Source organism: Nomascus leucogenys, chromosome 25 (genome assembly GCF_006542625.1).
Source record: "Nomascus leucogenys isolate Asia chromosome 25, Asia_NLE_v1, whole genome shotgun sequence".
Taxonomy (NCBI): Eukaryota; Metazoa; Chordata; class Mammalia; order Primates; family Hylobatidae; genus Nomascus; species Nomascus leucogenys.
This window is the reverse complement of record NC_044405.1, coordinates 16,647,059-16,666,927: the sequence shown is the minus strand read 5'-3', so window position 1 is coordinate 16,666,927 and position 19,869 is coordinate 16,647,059. Positions and strand designations below refer to the sequence as shown.

General features: G+C 41.6%; 1 protein-coding gene across 10 annotated transcripts in view; it reads left to right on the top strand.

Annotated features, from left to right (window-relative positions):
- Nucleotides 1–19,869, top strand: part of TIAM1 (TIAM Rac1 associated GEF 1) — a 443,928-nt gene that overhangs the window by 270,526 nt on the left and 153,533 nt on the right. For 7 of the 10 annotated variants that reach the window (XM_030806062.1, XM_030806064.1, XM_030806063.1 and 4 more), the window contains one exon: nt 11,900–12,076. The exons of 2 other annotated variants lie outside the window; for them this stretch is intronic. The gene's annotated coding sequence lies outside the window, so the exon portion shown is untranslated. Of the gene's footprint in view, nt 1–5,271; nt 6,732–11,899; nt 12,077–19,869 lie in introns of those variants that run through there. One more of the 10 variants, XM_030806066.1, reaches the window with a different exon arrangement.

Genomic DNA, 19,869 nt, shown 5'->3' with positions numbered 1-19,869 from the left:
GAGATGGTGTTTGAAACTTCTGGCCTCTCATGGAGAATTAGAGGGTTTGGTTTTTGGTTTTTTTGTGTGTTTTAAGTTCCATAAATCTGCATTGGAATTGGCCATTATTTGTGTCTCCATTCCAATATCCTTCCTGATCTAAGCTTTTTGGGAGGTGCTATGCTCTGAATGTTGGTGTACATTCATATATTGGAACCTAATGTGATAGTATCATGCGGTGGGGCCTTTAGGACTTAATTAGGTCATGAGAGCTCTGCCCTCATAAATGGGATTCGTGCCCTTATGAAAGAGACTTGAAGGAGCCTGTTTGCCCTTTCTGTCAGGAGAGGATGTAGCAGGAAGGTGCTGTCTGTGAGCAACAGGCCCTTATCAGATGCTGAATCTGCTGGCAACCTGAACTTGGACTTCCCAGTCCCTAGAACTGTGAGCAAGAAATTTCTGTTGTTTATAAATTACTCAGTCTAAGGTATTTTGTTATAGCAGCCCAAACACACTAAGGCAGGAGGGTTTTTTTTTTTTTTTTTTAACTGTATTGCTGTTCTAGTGGGTTCCAGGCCTCTGTTTTTGAGGTCCTTTGTGGAATGGACACCGAATTTCCAGTAAGATCACTGTAAGTGAATTGTGGCCTCTCAGGGATAACATTTGAATCCGGTGCTTGAATATACCCCAGAGTGGAAGGTGTTATTGTCACCTTCCATTTCAGTTACCAAGCCAGGAACTTCAGAGAAGTCTATGCCTCCTTGTTCTTCCTCCTTCTTTCCTCAAAGGATGTATGTGGCCACCGAGTCCTGGTGATCCTACCTGTCATTCTCACTACTCCAAGGCACTCACTGTCCCCGTTGGGCCATCCCATGTGATTGATGGCTTGCAATAAGTCTTTCCCTTCTCTCCCAAGCTACCCAGGTGGGAAAACTATGTTTGATCATGTAACTCCCATAATAAAATCTCAACTCGCCTAATCCCATCAAATATAATCATGTTCAGTTCCTTTGTGTAGCATCCATAGCCCCAGCCCATCTTTTTAGCTTCATCATCTCCAGCTTTGTCTCATGCACTTGCCTCCGTACGACATTGAGCTAATGATACTTTCATTCCTCAGAGTCTTTGCTTATACCCTTCTCTTTTACTGGAAATTTCTGTCCTTTTCTTTGTGTAAACTCTGTCCTATCCCTGTTCATTTCCTCTCATCCTCCTAAGCTAAGCCAAATCCTGTTAACCTGTTAGGACCAGGTTCAACCGAGAGCCTCTCCTTGCAGAATTAGTCTATTTCTTCACATCCTTCACTATTAATAATGCCAGACTAGCTGTTACACCCCTGTCTGAGTGGGTAAATGTCCACTGTCTTCCCAGATTATAGACATCATAAAGAAATGGTCTATTTCCTCATTCCAAACATATAACAGGTGCCCAGTAAAATGTTGGTTGAGTTGAACTGAATGTATGATCATCAGTAAAATTCTACATAGATACTCTGCCTTACCCAAACAATTCGTAAGCAGTTTTTAGATAGTCCTAAGCGTAGCTATTTAGAAGCCTATTTTTATATACTCTTTTTCATAAGATGCTGTCATTTGTAAAATGCACCACTATTTTGCATACCACTAAGAAGCAGAGAAAATGGCACCACTAAATCCCAATACACCATTGTGATTGTAAGATATATTCAATTTCCGAGATGTTAAGAGTGAAAAATGGTGTTTCTTAAAATCAATGAAATAAAGAATTAGTTTTTACATGTTAGAGCTTGTAGTCTTAATTGTATAACTGTGAAGCAACTTGAAATGATTTGCAAATAAAAACTTAAGGTCATTTTTTTTTTTCCATTTTAAAATGAGGAGTGACTAAAGGAGAATTTGGGACCAAGTGCCCAGGGAGTGACTTGGGACTCAAGGCCTTTTGACCATGGTTACGTCACTCTATCTTGTGGTACCTCTGACAAAGTCCTCAAGTTTCGTTCTTCTCTTTCAAAAGATGAGGATTTATGGGTAAAGAATCACCTGTACTTTGAAAATGTGTGGGAAGAATTTCTTTAAATAAATAAATGCACATACACAAACACACACACACACACATTTGTTGAGACAGGATCTCTCTCTGTTGCCTAGGGTGGAGTACCATGGCACAGCCACAGCTCATTGCAGCCTTGATCTCCTGGGCTTAAGTGATCCTCCCAGGCTAGCCACCCCAGTAGCTGGGACTACAGGTGCATGCCACCACATCTAATTTTTTTTTTAATTGCTTGTACAGATGATGTCTTATGGTGTTCCCCAGGCTGGTCTCGAACTTCTGAGCTCAAGTGATCTTCCTGTTTCGGCCTCCCAAAGTGCTAAGATTACAGGCATGAGCCACCAAGCCCAGTCCTTTAAATATTATTATTTTAAAGAAATAGAGATGAGGTCTCACCATGTTGCCCAGACTGGTCTTGAACTCCTGGGCCCAAGTCATCCTCCTGCCTCAGCCTCCAAACATGCTAGGATTACAGGCATGAGCCACTCACTGTGCCTAGACCCTTTAAATACTTTTTTAAATCATTAACTTTAAAGTGCAGTATTCTTTGCTGCACTGTGATGTTTATTTGGTTTTTGATTAAAATCCTTCTGTTAGGTTATGCCACCTAAACACATACCAAGGTTGGTGATGTTCATAATATCCCCCTAGCAATGGTGCAACACAGGATCCTATTACAATTTCACTTTTTACATATGGCAACTCTTATTTCCCAGCTATCATACTTGCCCAGTGCCTTTTAGTTATTAAATTAAGTTGCTGATCAATTATATACACACACTTACACACTTAATATTTCTAGATTCTCTTTCTTCCTCTCCACTTACAATGTCATAGCCTTAAAAGCTTTCTCATTATCTGGAAGATTGAAATCTCTGTTTTATTTTAATTAATTAATTAATTTATTCATTCTTTTATTTATTTGTTGAGACGGAGTCTCACTCTGTGCCCAGGCTGGAGTGCAGTGGCGCAATCTTGGCTCACTGCAGCCTCCACCTCCTGGGTTCAAGCGATTCTCCTGCCTCAGCCTCCCGAGTAGCTGAGATTACAGATGTGTGCCACCACACTCAGCTAATTTTTGTATTTTTAGTAGAGACAGGGTTTCACCATGTTGGACAGGCTGGACTCTTAACTCCTGACCTCAAGTTATCCACCCACCTTGGCCTCCCAAAGTGCTGGGATTACAGGTGTGAGCCACTGCTCCTGGCCTGAAATCTCTCTTTAACCATGTTCTGTTAAAAGAATTTCGTGCTGTCAACACAAGGGCAACAGCAGCAGAGACAGCCCCAAGGTGGAAGCAGCAAGTCCACGGGGGGAGTGATTCTTTTTGGATGGGCCCTTTAGGCTCAAAGCATCCAGGGACAACAAGGCAGATTTTCACACCCCATCCCTGTGACCTTTCCAGCAGGGCTTGGGATTATCTTCTCTGTTGTCTGGATGCAGGCAGTCCCAGCCCTTGTTGCCAACAGGCTTAGTTGCCACACTGGCCTCTTGAGTGCATGGCCTCACTCCCCTCCGCCCCACAAGCTCTTCCCTGATTCCAGAGTGGCCACACCCCTCTGTGTGCGAAGGCAGCTCTTGGTCAGGAATTGGCTTGGGGGGTGGCTTGGGGAATGAAATCATGGCTGATGACCACATCCTGTTCTGCTTCCTGATGAAGGAAGGGGACCTCTTGATATCCTGACTGTATTTTTGGGTGAAAGACTTTCCTCTTGGCTGCATGGTAAGGGAACAGGTTAGGGGAAGCCAGGCTGTAGGGGTCAGAGGCCATCAGGGAAATTGCAGGTTGCACTTCCATGCTTTTGGGTCACTGGGGCAGGTCTGGAGAATGTCTTGGAGGTAGACAGAAGCTGCTGAGTCTGAGAGTCCCTTGCGGTGCCTTTTTCCCTGACTTCCCATGTTGGGCCATGTCCCTTAGAATGGAGACTCCCTTGTCTCCAGGCTGGCTCAAGGCTGAACTTCAGGCTTGGAAAACAGAGAATTAGAACCAAATTCCTCACTTTGGGAAGCCAAGGTGGGCGGATCACTTGAGGTCAGGAGTTCAAGACCAGCCTGGCTAACTTGGTGAAACCCCATCACTACTAAAAAATTACGAAAAAAAATTGGCTGGGTGTGGTGGCACATGCCTGTAGTCCCAGCTACTCGGGAGGTTGAGGCAAGAGAATCGCTTGAACTTGAGAGGTGGAGGTTGCAGTGAGCCAAGATCACACCACTGCACTCCAGCCTGGGTGACAGAGCGAGACTCCATCTCAAAAAAATAAAAAATAAAAAATTCCTTTCCTGGAACTTCAGTCTTTGACAGTGAAAGAGGAGCTGTCTTTACCCTCCACCCACCCTGCTGTGTGTCCTAGGAAGTGTGGCTTCCTCCTATGCCTGCTGCAGCTTCTACAACTTACATGGGAGTGGGAGGCAGCTCTGTCCAAGGGAAGAGATCTAAGGGTGGCTCAATTTTGGAAAATGAGTTGTTGGGTAAAGTAATTTGATTTTGAAATCTCTTCTAAACCAAGGTGTTGGTATGTTCTTGAGGCGATTATTTTGGTGTGCGGTTTAAGGATTATTACTCTCCTATGTTTCATAGGAGGTATGAAAACACTGAGAATGAATACTGTCCTCTCCCACTGTCTTCTTGCACAAGCTTAGATTACCTAGTTCTCTCACAGGGAACACCCTGTACATTAAGCCACAGTGTGGCGAAATAGCAAAGGACAGATCTAAGCATTAGAAATTAATGACATTCAGCTCCATTTCTATTTTCTTTGGGGATCAAATGTTCTACCCTGCCTTACAATGTAAACGTGCTTTTTTGATGTGACTGAAACTTGGAATTTAGGAGCCAAGAGCGAGCCCAAAGCTGCGTTCTAGCATTCCATGGAAACTACTCTTGGAGTGTTGGGTGGAATTCCCAAGTGTTCAGTAGCTTTGCGGCTTTAAGAAATGGGAAAAGGAGAATGGGCGTGGTGGCTCATGCATGTAATCCCAGCATTTTGGGAAGCCGAGGCGGGTGGATCACCTGAGGTCAGGAGTTTGAGACCAGCCTGACCAATATGGTGAAACTCCGTTTCTACTAAAAATACAAAAATTAACTGGGTGTGATGTGCGCTTGTAGTCCCAGCTACTTGGGAGGCTGAGGCAGAAGAATTGCTTGAATGCTGGAGGCAGAGGTTGCAGTGAGCAGAGATCATGCCACTGCACTCCAGCCTGGGCGACAGAGCAACACTTCATCTCAAAAAAAAAAAAAAAAAAAAAAAAAAAAAAAAAAAAAAAAAAAAAAAAAAAAAAAAGAAAAGAAAGAAATGGGAAAAAGAGATGCTGCTTGGATTTTGGAGAAAGCACATGATTCTCATGTGTGTCCTGAGAAAGTTATTACATCCATTTCAGCGAGCTGGGGCCCATTTGAACCATTCCTAGAGTCAGGCTGTATGAGTATTTGGGAGATTTGGACACTGGCCGTGTGACACAACCCTTGGGGGTCGGGTGGCTTCCAAACCCTGTTGGGGGCAAGCTTTGCAGGAAGTGATGTGGTGTCAGTGTTGCAGTACATTGGCAGCTGTCAGTCAGAGATGTAGTTGCAAGGTGATAAACACCAAGAACTTAGGGGAAGTCTAAAGAGTATTTTGGCCTGATGCCATGAACACAGTGCCAGCTAGATAGTAAGCTTTCCATAAATGGTAGCTCGCCCTAAGTTGAGATACATATTAATTTCACTTTGAAATGTACTAACTTTACTTCTGAGAAATATGGTAATGTCTGTCCTGGCTGAACCTGTTGGTTAAGTATTGCCAAAGATTTACCGCTCTAAAATTAAAGTTATGATTTTAGATAGTTCCCGACCTGTGGTTGACTTAAACATATGGATTGTATGAATCTGTTTTCTTGCTTAGTTTATTTAGGATATATTTGGATACATTAGGAAGTAACATTGCCCAAAACTAGGGCAGTCTATGGATATGGAAAGTTCTGGGGACTTTTTAATAATTTTCTGATTTGGGTGTCTTTTTATACCTGCCTTTGAAATATGATGGGGATAAAACTATTTCATTCATGCTTTATGGAGCAGGAACTTAGGGCCCTTATCATGGCTCATTCATCTGTTCGGAGGGATTGGTTTTTCACTGGGAGTGCTGGCCCTGCCCCAGGGCCGTCAGTGGGAAAGCAGGAAGCTTTGTGCATGAATCCTTATTGCTATCTCAGCTTTCACAGAAGCCAGACAAACACACCCTTGGTGAAACAGTGGCTTTACACCAGATGGGGTGTGGTCATCTGTCAGCATGTCCCAGCTACAATCAGCTGTGAGCCAGAGAGTCCATCTCAAGGTCACCCCCCTTCAGTCATGCTTCTGCACTCCGTGGAGGGCAGACAGTGCTCAAGAAGAATTTCCTGGAAGGAACACTGTCTGTCCACTCTGCAGCAGTATCCTACATCTTCAAGACGGCTGCTTGCTGCTGAATTGCGGTTTTTAAAAAAATAATTGTCAAGACAAGAAACATTCCTATGAAATTTGTCACTGAGCCTTCGTGGAAGGATGAGGTCTAGAGCATTGCTCATCACATCACAGTGGCCTCAGAGGACCGGCAGTAGAGACGCCTGTCTGATCCGAGTACCAAGAACCAAGAACTCCTGTGCTTCCTTTGAACCATCAAGATTTGGACATTGTGAATTTTACAACTGCCATGTTTTTCCTATTTGACTTGGCTATTATAAAGCTTACTGTTAAATGGAGCTAGGTATGTAGCTCAACAGGATATGCATGGTTACCCTCATTCCTCCTATTAAATTGTGTATCCTTAGAAGTCATTCCCAAGTTTTTTCTTAAGTAACAGTTTAAAAAGTGATGAAACTTCTTTAATTTCTGAGCCACTTAAAATTTTCTGATGTGCTAGATCCATCCATCTACATCCATCCATCTGCCCATCTACCCATCTACCATCCATCTATCCACCTACCACCCATCAGTTATCCATTCACCGTCCACTATCCCTCTATCCATCCATCTACCCATCTACCATTCATCCATATCTCTATCTCCATCCGCCACCCATCCATCCATCTACCATTCATCCATATATCTATTATCCATCACCGTCTGTCCATCGACCATCCATCCATCAATCCATTCATCCCGCCATCCATCCATCCACTTATCCATCCATCTGTCTACCCATCTACCATCCACCTATTTATCTGTCCATACTGATTTGGGGTCTAAGTATGACTATTAAAAACTAAAGGCGGTTGGTGCTTATTGCATATGAAATAAATGTTTAAGATTTTGATCCAAGACCTCTGCCCCCACCATTTAAGCTCAACGTAAAGGAAAACCTCCTGATTGTCATTAAACTACTGGTTATGGAAAATTTGGGGACACTAAATCATAGTAAACACAGTAAGAATTTACATACTTATATAAATTTTATAGTTTATAGTGTTACATGTTGATTATCTAATTTCTTTCCTATAAGAAAAGATATTAGAGGTAAGTATTGGTAAGATAAATAATATTACGTCCTCATTTTTTCTGATGGTTTTCAGAATGGGTAATTTACTATCCAAAAGTCACTTAATTTATGAAGTAATAGCACCTGGTAATTGAACCTGGGTATTTTGAGGGCAAATACAATACAGTATCCTTTTCTCTATACACTGATGCCTGGAACTTGCAAGGACTTAAAAATGACAGAATTTCCCTTATGAGTATGTTTTTTTGTTGTTGTTTGTTTGTTTTTTGAGTTAGGGTCTCACTTTGTTGCCCAGGCTATAACCTCAAACTCCTGGGCTCAAGGGATCCTCTGACCTCAGCCTCCCAAGTAGCTAGGAATACACATACGCCACCATGCCCAGCTAATTTTTTTTATTTTTTGTAGAGGTGAGTGTCTCACTGTTTTGCCCAGGCTGGTCTTGAACTCCTGTCCTCAAGGCATCCTCCCACCTCAACCTCCCAAAACACTATGGTTACAGGCATGAGCCACTGTGTCTGTCCCCTGCCCCCCATCCCCAAGTGTCTTTGACACTTTGAAGGTGAAAAAGAAAGTTCTGGTTTGGCAGACATTTTTGGAAAAGCCAAGGACTAAATGCTGTGGACACAGTATTTCTTACACCATATTTTCATCTTAAATAATATTACAGGAGTGGAGCAGTGGGACTTCTCAGCCCCATCAATTTTTGCAGGTATTTGAAGCCTGAGATTAGTTTTGGTAATACTCACTTCCAGTACATGCATTTTCCTGTGAAAACTGGTTATTTGACACGTGACACAGAAATTGACTATATGAATTGAGGATTGTATTAGTCCATTTTCATGCTGCTGATAAACACCTACCCCAGACTGGGCAATTTACAAAAGAAAGAGGTTTAATTGGACTCACAGTTCCACGTGGCTGGGGACGCCTCACAATCAAGGCGGAAGGCAGGGAGGAGAAAGTCACATCTTACCTGGATGGCTGCAGGCAAAGAGAGAGCTTGTGCAGGGAAACTCCTCTTTTTAAAACCATCAGATCTTGTGAGACTCACTCACCAATTGGGAGAACAGCACAAGAAAGACCCACCCCCATGATTCAACTACGTTTCAGTGGGTCCCTCCCATGACACATGCGAATGTGGGAGTTACAATTCAAGATGAGATTTGGGTGGGGACACTGCCAAACCATATCAAGGATGCCTCAGAGTGAGACTGAAAAATTTGGTAATTTCAGCATTCGCTTCCCTAGGAGTCATCTTAACGTAATGTAAGCAGGCCTACTGGTACTGCTGGATTTCGTCAGTATGGCTGTGTGTGTGTGTGTGTGTGTGTGTGTGTGTTGTGTGTGTGTATGTGTGTGCTGTAGCCAATTGAGTAGACCGCATGCATCTTCTACCTGGATTAGTTAATTCTCCTTGTTCCACAGCAAATTTAAGGTGACTGATGTCATTCAATTTATAACATATGATTCAGTTTCAATGAATTAGATATCATTTTGTTAAGGAAGCCTGCATAATAGTGGCCCATTCTGTAGCACATTCCTTATGGTTTAAACATTTTAAATAGTCGTGGAAATAATAGCTAATGTTTATTGAGAACCGATCCTGAGATAGGGTAACATTTATTGAGAACCGATAACGGGATAGGCACGAGGCAAATTCTGTAACATAGATGATCTTATTTAATGCTCATGACAACCCAACGATTTAGGAATCTTATATCCCCACTTGTTAGAGGGATAGGACGTTTAGAGTTTGCCCTAAGTCATACTGAAAGTAAAGATTTGACTTGCAAAGCCAAGATATGACCGGATGCGTGCAGCCCGACTCCCAGCTTGGACTCCCAGCACTGAGCTTGGTATGTAGCTGTCTCCCAGTGAAACTGAGTTCTTTGCAGCTCTTGGAGAAAACCCAGAGTACTGATAGTTCCCAGATTGCCATGGTGGCATCCATTCACAAGGCCATGATACAATTAACCTGCTGTAAGGGAAATGGATATGTACTTGTTGGCACATTGTGACCTTAGCATATCTGCTGATTGTGGAGCTCTTCATTAGTCCACATTGTGGATCAGTTCCACAACCAGGGTCATAGGCAAAATTTTTCCCTACCAAAATCAGAAAGAAGTTATACCAAATCAACTCCGTTTTGCTTTCCTTCATGTTTTTCAAATAATGCCCTTTCTCTCTGTATAGTTTTTTTTGTTGTTTATTTATTTATATATTTTTTTGTTCAGGGACTAGAAGAATATAGAGAAAAAATTTTATTCTATCTGAATATGTAATTTTTTTAAAGTATAGAAAATGCATTATCAGCCTCCGTTGTGCAGGTGGAAGGACAGCCGCCTGCCGGCCTCCTTTGCCAGCAAGAATCCAGCCTTGCAAATTATTGGCAGCTGGCATCGTAATGAGTCCATTTCAACATAAATGGGCTATTGCTTATTAATTTCTGCCAGTTCCTAAGCAATTCAGGAACTGCTTTGGAAATTTGGAAATTTGCAGAGAGCCATTTAAGGAGGATGCCCAGGGAAAGGGAGCGAACCGGTTAGCAATGGGGGAATTGTGGAAAGGGAACATATTGTGGGGTAATAATGGGGTATTGCTGAGAACTTGTGCTCCTTTCCCTACAAGCATGAGTCACTAACTTCATGGTTAAATAGCATATTTTCCAAGATAAGGAAGAACTGTCTTTGCTTATTGTTCCATTCTGGATAGACATACATATTTATTTACTTACTGCCTATATGTGGCTCCTTTCCACAAATTAGGCAGTTTTCTTCATATTCCTGCTCAAAGTATTTGTCATCTCAGGTTCCCACCTGCTGAAACCACCAGCAGCGGGCAGCCCCAGGGGAATGTCTGGGAAGAAAGTACCAAAATGAAGCTACCCAAAGAGGCCCTTCAGGCCTTTCTCTTGCTTGTCTTAGTATTTGTAATTTCACCTCTACCAGCAGGCTTTAAAAAGATGAAGGAAATAAAACAACCCCATTAACCCCACGTGTTCTTGGAGCTCTTGTCCATTGATTTTCCATGTTAAATTACAGTTTGGGTCTTTTACCTAAATTTTTTCCTGTGCATATTCTTCATGCATTTTCTCTGAATTTGATGTTTGCCTTCGTAAGAAAACGTGTATACAATGGAAAGTTCTATGTAAGTGATTTGGGCTTCTATTTTACTCTATTTCAGCATTTTCTTCAATGTTTGTTATAAATACAGCACTACTTTGAGAATAACTGAGGGTTGCTGGTTTCCTTTCATTTCTGTTTCTTGAGACTCTGAAGATTGAGTGGGACAAGGGAATCATTCTGTAGTAACCTGTTTCTGTTGTCCAACACCTTAATATACACAGATAGATTAAAATAATAAGATAACTTAGTCTGTAGGGCTATGTATTACCCTAAGTGTAAATAGGCTGGTATGTATGTATTTATTTATCTGATTTAAGCCTGTCATTTTATACCCGTATCCAAATGTTACATCATTTGATTTGGGATGTCATATTGTTACAGGAAAGAGGTCCCGATCCAGACCCCAACAGAGGGTTCTTGGATCTCGCACAAGAAAGTATTCAGGGAGAGTCTACAAAGTGAAAGCAAGTTTATTAAGAAAGTGAAGGAATAAAAGAATGGATACTCCATAGACAGAGCAGCCCCGAGGGTTGCTGGTTGCCCATTTTTATAGTTATTTCTTGATGATATGCCAAACGGGGTGGATTATTCATGCCTCCCAGGCTGGAGTGCAAAGGTGTGATCTTGGCTCACTGCAACTTCCACCTCCCGGGTTCCAGCGATTCTCCCGCCACAGCCTCCTGAGAATCTGGGATTACAGGCCCCCACCATCATGCCTGGCTAATTTTTGTATTTTAGTAAAGATGGGGTTTCACCATGTTGGCCAGGCTGGTCTTGAACTCCTGACCTCAGGTGATCCGCCTGCCTCGGCCTCCCAAAGTGCTGGGATTACAGGCGTGAGCCACCAAACCCAGCCCATGCCTCCCCTTTCTAGACCATATAAGGTAATTTCCTGACATTGCCATGGCATTGTAAATTATCATGGCGCTGGTGGGAGTGTAGCAGTGAGGATGACCAGAGGTCACTCTTGTCACCATCTTGGTTTTGGTGGGTTTTAGCGGACTTCTTTACTGCGATCTGTTTTATCAGCAAGGTCTTTATGACCCGTATCTTGTGCTGACCTCCTGCCTCATCCCGTGAGTTAGAATGCCTTAACCATCTGGGAATGCAGCCCAGTAGGTTTCAGCCTCATGTTACCCAGCTCCTATTTAAGATGGAGTTGCTGTGGTTCAAACGTCTCTGACAGTATTTCACAAAAAGTTGATGTCATAGAATTGATGAAATGGGTTTGACAAAAAATGCCCATTTCCTTCCTTCTGCCTCATCATTTTCTTTCTGTTTTTCTATCTCCTCTGACCTGCTTCTCTCCAGGTTTTTGGCACATTCTCATAGACTTAGATGAAACTGTGATGGCCACCGCAGGGGGCAGGTGCTGACATCGTCCCCAGCCCTGTGGCTGTTCATCCAGACATCATTTCCAACCTCAATATCTAAATGCCACAGTGCTTTTGGAGCAAGCCGGGCTGGGGACCACTGTTGCCTTTTAAGGTAGGTTTGCATATGTATATTTGAGCCTATATGTTTGTATGAATTAATGGAAATGCTTCAAAGGTGGTGGGACAGATACATTTTACTATCATTGTTGTGTGTAGCTCGTGGGAAAAAGAATTTGGAATCACTTCCTTGGATTAGGGTTACACCTATCTGACAAATCAAAAGCATTAGCGTTAAAACAAAACAGAAAAGACAAAGTAGGTGCCTATGAAATCCTTTTCTCCGCTGCGAATTGCCCTCAGGATCTCGTAAATTTATCCCTGGGCTTCACCATCTTTATATTGGATTATGTTTGAAAAAGGCAAACCCGAGCTTCAAAATCTGACTTTGAAAACAATGATATGTTTTGTTTCTGCTTTGGATAATCTTTGAAAAGTAAAAATAAACACAGTCAAAATAATAATCTTTTCAAAATCAAAGATCATCTTATATTTGTTGCAAAACTTTCCTGCTTAGTCTCTGGTGTTCAGGGTATTTGTGTGTGACTTGGCAAAACTCTTTTCATGGGTTGTAACGATTTAGCGAAAACTTTCAGAACTTTGTCTCAATTTAATCTTAGCTCTCCCTCACCCCCACCCCCCAACACCGTCTTCAAGCTCAGCCTCCAGTAGAGAAAAAACAGGCTTGAAACCAAGACCTCCCACTAGAATCTAATTTTAAATTTGCAATCTGTTGTCTTGTGATTTCGCTTCAAATTTAACTTAGAAATAAATACATTTCATCCTTTCTCCTGCAGTTTTGGAGGCCTGTTTTCAAGTCATAGAAGGGTAATGATTACGTTTATTTTAATAAGTTTTTAAATACCTCAGGGGAGTGAACATTTATATTATTAATCATTATAACTTACATCATTAAATGCCTTATGGTCGGATTTCACAATGTCCTTCCCAACGACAGAGAAACCTTGCTTTCACAGTTAACTTTTGGCTTGAATATGATATGAATTGGATTATCATGGGCCCACCAGTGAGATCTAAGGTTTTATGTATTTGAAGTGCCCTTGTTATAAGGCAGTGTCGGTGTTGAACATTCCCACTCAGAAGAGCTAGACTAAAACTTCCGTATATTTAGGTTACCATCACAAGTAAGATATGGTTTCTGCCATTGAGATTTTATAATAAAATGAGAAGAAGGTACTTAAAAACAAGACAAATGTGCCAGTGTACAAATAACCCTGCCATAGATACAAGGAGAGGAGGTCAGTGTGCCATTGAAATATAGCGAAACAGTAGAATAAGTCCAAGCTAGGTAGTATTTTCTTCATCTTAGGTAATTTTCCCAGGCCATCTGTTTTAGAGTTTGGGTTTGATGCCGTTTTGTTGTAGCTGTCAGCATAGTGCCCACATCCTTACTCTCTTCAGCTGTAAAAAAAAATTCAGTGACTTAAAAACCTGTTGGCATGTTCTATTTATTTTACTTTCCTTAAAATGAATTACGTATTTAGTATAAAAACATTAGAAAATACCAAAAAAAGGTATAATTGTGAAAATTAAAATGCCCTACAAGCAATCCATCCGGAATAATTGCTTTTTAAAATTCTTACACAGATTTATCATGTGTATATGCATGTGAAATATTTACATATTAATATTCTTTTTCTTTTTTTTTTTTTTTAACCTGAGACAGCATTTTGCCCTGTCACCCAGGCTGGAGTGCAATGGTGCAATCTCGGCTCACTGCAATCTCCGCCTCCAGGGTTCAAGAGATTCTCGTGCCTCAGCCTCCTGAGTAGCTGGGATTACAGGCACCCCTGCGCTCCCCTCCACCACACCCAGCTAATTTTTGTAGTTTTTAGTAGACATAGGATTTCACCATACTGGCCAGACTAGTCTCAAACTCGTGACCTCAAGTGATCCACCTGCCTCAGCCTCTCGAAGTGCTGGGATTACAGGTGTGAGCCACCACCCCCAGCCACATCTTAATATTCTTGGAGAAAATTTTTAGCTGTCTCAAGGTCTGTATGTTGAATGTGCATTTCAAATCTAAGATTTTAATTCTGGAAGATGAGAAGAATTTTGCACTAGAGATGTTTGATCCCAGTGGTAGAATCACCTTTTGGATTATTTACTCCCACACAGGGCAGGCCCTGGCCAGCTGACCCACAGGGCTGGCCATTGTTCATGTGGAACTTTCCTATTCTTCAGCTAGGGGGTGAGGCATCCTGTCCTGCTGTCTGCTAGGAGCACCACTGGAACCTCTAGTGTAATTGAGGGCATTAGACATCCTAAACCATAAAAATATTATTATAACCTCCTTAGTCCTCAAGGTGATGAAGTTGTTTCCAGATTCCCTTGTGTCTTTTTCTTTCCTTCCCTGTTTTCCCTCAACAATCTGTGGTTGTGGAAATATTTTTCTATGTTCTTTATGCCCAGGACTTTGACCACAGGGTGGCTTTCTATTAACTGGAATATTTTCTTATGCAATATATGTCGTTTAAAAATGCAAGGTATGTGCTGTATCTTGGGTCATATAGGGTTGACCTTTCTTTTTTATGTGTGTTCTATTTGTTTACTCATGTATTTTTTTTTTTGAGAAGGAGTCTCACACTATTTCCCAGGCTGGAGTGCAGTGGCACAATCTTGGCTCACTGCAGCCTCTGCCTTCTGGGTTCAGGTGATTCTCCTGCCTCAGCCTCCCAAGTAGAGCTGGGATTACAGGCGTGTACCATGCCTGGCTAATTTTTGTATTTTTGTAGAGACGGGGTTTTGCCATGTTGGCCAGGCTGGTCTCGAACTCCTGACCTCAAGTAATCCACCCACCTCGGCCCCCCAGAGTGCTGGGATCAAGCGTGAGCCACCGTACCTGGCATTTACTCATGCATTAATATAATCATTGATGTTCATAATGATTTTGCACAGGCATTGCAAGCAGTTAAGTTTCTCATTAATTTCAAGGGTGTTTACCTTTACTCAGGAAGCACACTTGTAATAGTTGCTTTAAAAGTCCTTGTGTGATAATTCCAACATCTGGGTGACCTTGGGATTGGCATCTATTGATTGTCCTTACCCATGAGAGCTAATTAAATTTTCCTGGTTCTTTAGAATGTATTGTGGGCATTTTGAATATTATGTTGCGATACTCCAGGTCTTGTTACATCATCTGGAGAATATTGATTTTTCCTTGTTGTTATTTTGCAGGCAATCAACCTGACTGGGTTCAGATTGTAAGTGCTGTCTCACCTCCGTGGGTGGAGGCTCTAATGTCAGTTCAGTTTTCAAAGCCTTTGGTATACTGCTTTGAGTTTGTCACGTTTGTGTGCCAGTCGGGGGTTAGTCTGAGGGTTGGGCTGTGGTTTATGTCATGATTCAGTTCTCAAAGCTTTTGCTGTCTTGCTTTGTTTGGGTCAGTCCTAGGCATGTGCATCTGAGGAGTGAGCCTGGCACTTGTGCAGATTTATACACACCATTATGGGATGTCCTTTCCCAGTTCTCTTTTCTCTAAGATCTCCACACTCTCTCTGACTTACAGGGACCATTCTTGATTCCTCTGGGTGGAGCAACAAGGTCTGATCCAGAGTTTTTGTTGCCTGTGCCATAGTGTCACTGGAGCCATACTCACGCTTGCTATAAGGCTGGGTGAGAAATTAGGACAATAAAAACAAAATAGGAAACTCACCCTTAAATGGGTGGCATCCTCAGGTTTTGATCTTTTTTTATTTTTTTTATTTGTTTGCTTTTGTTTACTTTTTGGTCCAGAGTTTTTAGTTGTCATTAGCTGGGCCTTAGTTGGTTTACTCCAACTTGCTGGCACCAGATATTAACAACTTACTTTTTTTTCACTAGTTTATTAAGACAGAAGCTTTATCCTCAGATAATCAACATCACCTCTTTATTTAACCTCATTTTGGACCACTGTTCTGTTTGCTTTGTACTTTCAGATCACATTTTGCTAGATGATGCTAAATGCTTGCTTTTTTGTTGTTGTTGTTGCCTAATTCATTGAAATTATGTTAGAATATTCTAGATGCTTTTCAGCTAAAAATAAGAGGGGATTCAACTACATTTCTTTTGGAAGAACCCTCATTTTAAACTACAGTTTCATTAGAATATTCAGTTAGTTAAGACTCGTTTTGTTTGTTCAACTTTTTATTTCAAAATAATTATGATTCACAGGAAATTGTATGCAGGAAATGTAACCATCACCCAGTTTTTTCTAATGGTTGCATCTTACATGATTATAGTAAAATACTAAAGCCAGGAATTTGACATTGTTTCAATGTATGTATATAGTTCTATATCTTTTTTTTTTTTTTACAAAAGGCTTAGTAGCCTAATAAATCTATAAAAGCAGTCCCTGAGAAATGACCACCTACCTGATATATATATGAACCACCCTAACTAATAAGTATTTGTGCATATTGATAAAGTTTCTTAAAATACATTTTAACTCCTTTACTATGTATAGACAGTCCCCAACTTCGGATGTTTTGACTTGTATTTTTTTAACTTTACGGTGGTACACATACAATCATTTCGTTTTTCACTTTGAGCACAGTATTCAGTAAGTTACATGAAATACTCAACACTTATTATAAATAAATATTCAACAAATATTCAATACTTAAAATAGGCTTTGTGTCAGATGATTTTGCTCAAGTGTAGGCTAATGTAAGTGTTCTGAGCACATTTAGGGTAAGCTATGCTGAGCTATGATGTTTGGTAGGTTAGGTGTATTAAATGCATTTCTGACTTAGGATATTTTCACCTTACAATGGGTTTAAGAGGATATGACCCCATCATAAATGGAGGAGCATCTGCATTTAATTTGATGGGATTTAAAGGCCTTTAAGGTGATTACTTATTGAAAGTTTAAATCATCACTTTAAGAGAGGGATCATGGTGTTGGTAAGAATAGAAAAATCACACTCATCCTATTGTCTTTGATCCCTGGCCCTAAGCACTCCCCTGGGAACTCCTGATGCTTTGACCCCATACCACTTTCAGATGACGCTCTTGCCCATCATGCCACTAAGCCTCCTTTGCCCTCACTTTCTCTGGATCGTCCTAGGCCTGAGCAATTCTGCACTTATTACCCTGAGTATGGGGAGAGGTGCCCTCTCAACTCTTAACCTCATTCCTGAACCTCCAAAAGGAAGAGGAAGATAGGAACTGGAGGCAAGAATTCAGTGGAATGAGACAGGTGCAAGCCCTTAATTCTTTCCCCAGGAAGAATTGGGGGTGGGGAGGGGAACACACTGGAGCACAAGCTGAACACCCTCACCCCTAAGTTCATGGATCAGGGTGACCTTCAACCCAGTGGTCCAGAGTAAGAGACTGACACAGACCTGCAGGTGGAAGAGACCCAGAGAGCAGCAAGCTGATTGGGATGTTCTTCCAGGCATCCTGAGAGAAGGGGCTAGTGTATTTAAGACTGATGTGTGCTGTGTCTCATTTGCATTGTGGCCATGTTCTCACCTGTGTTTCATTGTAGTTGCATGAGTTTTCACATCTTAGATTAAAGCGTCTTTGTCATTCATTCATTCCAGTATTTTTTTTTCTTTTGGGTTTTTGGTGTTTTTTTATGGACCACCTACAACCTTTCAGGCTGGGTTCTAGGCAATGAGGATACAGCAGGAAACAAGACACTTCCAGCCCTCCTGAAGCTTAGGCTCTAGTGGGAAAGGATAGAGAATAAGAAAGACCAGTAAGTGAAATATATGTTGGTTACAATTATGATCAATGGGAAGGCGAAGCAAAAGAAGAGGGGTAAGAAATGTTGAGTTCTGAAGCACTGGTTGTCATTTTAGATGGAGGGGTCAGGAAAGGCGTCCTTGACTAGGGGACATTTGATTGAAGGTCTGAAGGAACTTGGTGGAGTAAGTGGAAAGGCGGAGCGTTCTAGGCAGAGGGACAGGCACAGGCCCTGAGGCAGGCTAAGGAAGCCAGAACTTAGAACAGGGATGTCCAATCTTTTGGCTTCCCTGGGCCACATTGGAAGAAGAATTGTCTTGGGCCACACATAAGATACACTAACATTAGGGATAACAGATGAGCCAAAAAAACCAAAATCACACTTTTAAGAAAGTGTACGAATTTGTGTTGGGCTGCATTCAAAGCCATCCATGTGGCCTGCGGGTATGGGTTGGACAAGCTTGACTTAGAAGATTGGAAAGAAAGAAAAGCATGAGAAGCCAGACTTGAGGTTTGAATATGCAGAGTTGTTCTTAGGCTAAAAGCTTGTCCTACCTCCCTCCTACCTAGTCCCTAAACATGAGAGCTATCTGGGACCACTAACATTCTATATAAGTAAATCATAGTCTGAAATTAAGAGTTTAATGAATTTAAAACTGGTAATGTTTCCAAGCTTGAGATCTAGTACCAGTTTTCTGGCATCCTCCTTTTCAATGTCAATCCCAATTTTTGCATTTCAGCCTGTCCTCCTTGTCCCAAATATTCTGTCTCCTACCTAGTGACTGTGTGATGATGTTAGTGAGGTGCTGGTCCTTCACTTTTTGCTTTTGTTACTAACATGCACCAATATTTATTGGTTCTTTATCATGCGTGGAATATTTCTAGTTTTGTGGAAGCCATAAAAAAAGTAAAAGTTAATTTCTGCTCTGAATTTGCTTTCTTTGTGCTACAGGAACAACAAAACCCACACAAATATAAAATGCAAATCAGGTTTTGTTTGTTGAAGATAAAAATAAAAAGGGTTAAGTAAGATAGAATCGGAAGAAATTAAGATGATGGAAGTAGCTGGCATTTTACATTTGTATATGGAAAGGTTAAAACTTACAATTCATCAGCCGGGCGCGGTGGCTCACGCCTGTAATCCCAACACTTTGGGAGGCCTAGGTGGGCAGATCACGAGGTCAGGAGATTGAGACCATGCTGGCTAACATGATGAAACCCTGTCTCTAATAAAAATACAAAAAATTAGCCAGGCGTGGTGGTGGCCGCCTGTAGTTTCAGCTACTCAGGAGGCTGAGGCAGGAGAATGGCGTGAACCCGGGAGATGGAGCTTGCGGTGAGCCAAGATCGCGCCACTGCACTCCAGCCTGGGCGACACAGCAAGACTCCATCTCAGAACAACAACAACAACAAAAAACTTAAAGTTCACCAACTTTCTGGGGGTTGCCAGTGGGGCAGGGGTTGTCCCTGAAGTGGAGATTGTGTCTTCTGTATGCAGTGAGCAATTTCAACTTTTCATGCTGATGTTATTTCAGAGTCCTCCACTGATCCCACATGGGCTTTCATCGTTCTTACTAACCTCTCAGGAACAGCTTTCAAATTGAAGGGTGTTTCAGCAATCCCTAGAAACTTACTTTTCTTAACTTCAGTTGCTTCAAACTCCCTGCTCACTCTCCTTAGGCCATCCCCTGAGAGTTTCTCTTAGTAGGATTTAGGAGATTTGGCATTCCTCTCTACATTCTAGTTCTGAAGATAAAAGTGGCTTTCCTACCTTGGCCGGCTGAAAAGAATCATGCTACTAAAAATGCTATTAATATAACAGACCCATCAGCGTGATGCATGGAGTGCGGTAATTCTTGAAGGTTGGGGCCATTTCCTTCAGGAAACATCTCCTGAGGCTTTTAACTTGATGAGTTTTCTGTTGGCAGAAACAAGCCTTACCAGAAAGCTGTTGTTGAAAATATATGTGTCAATTTATATTTGCAAACTTTTGATATATGTGCTAGAGGAGGGTAAATCTTAGCATATTTGAGGCGACAGTTTTGCCTTTTCTTTTACTCAATTTATTTCATCATAGTTCTTTGCTCTTTTAAATTTAAACCTATGTGATTCTTAAAATGGGGCTGTGACTAACATTGGTTCTAAGTCTTTATTTAT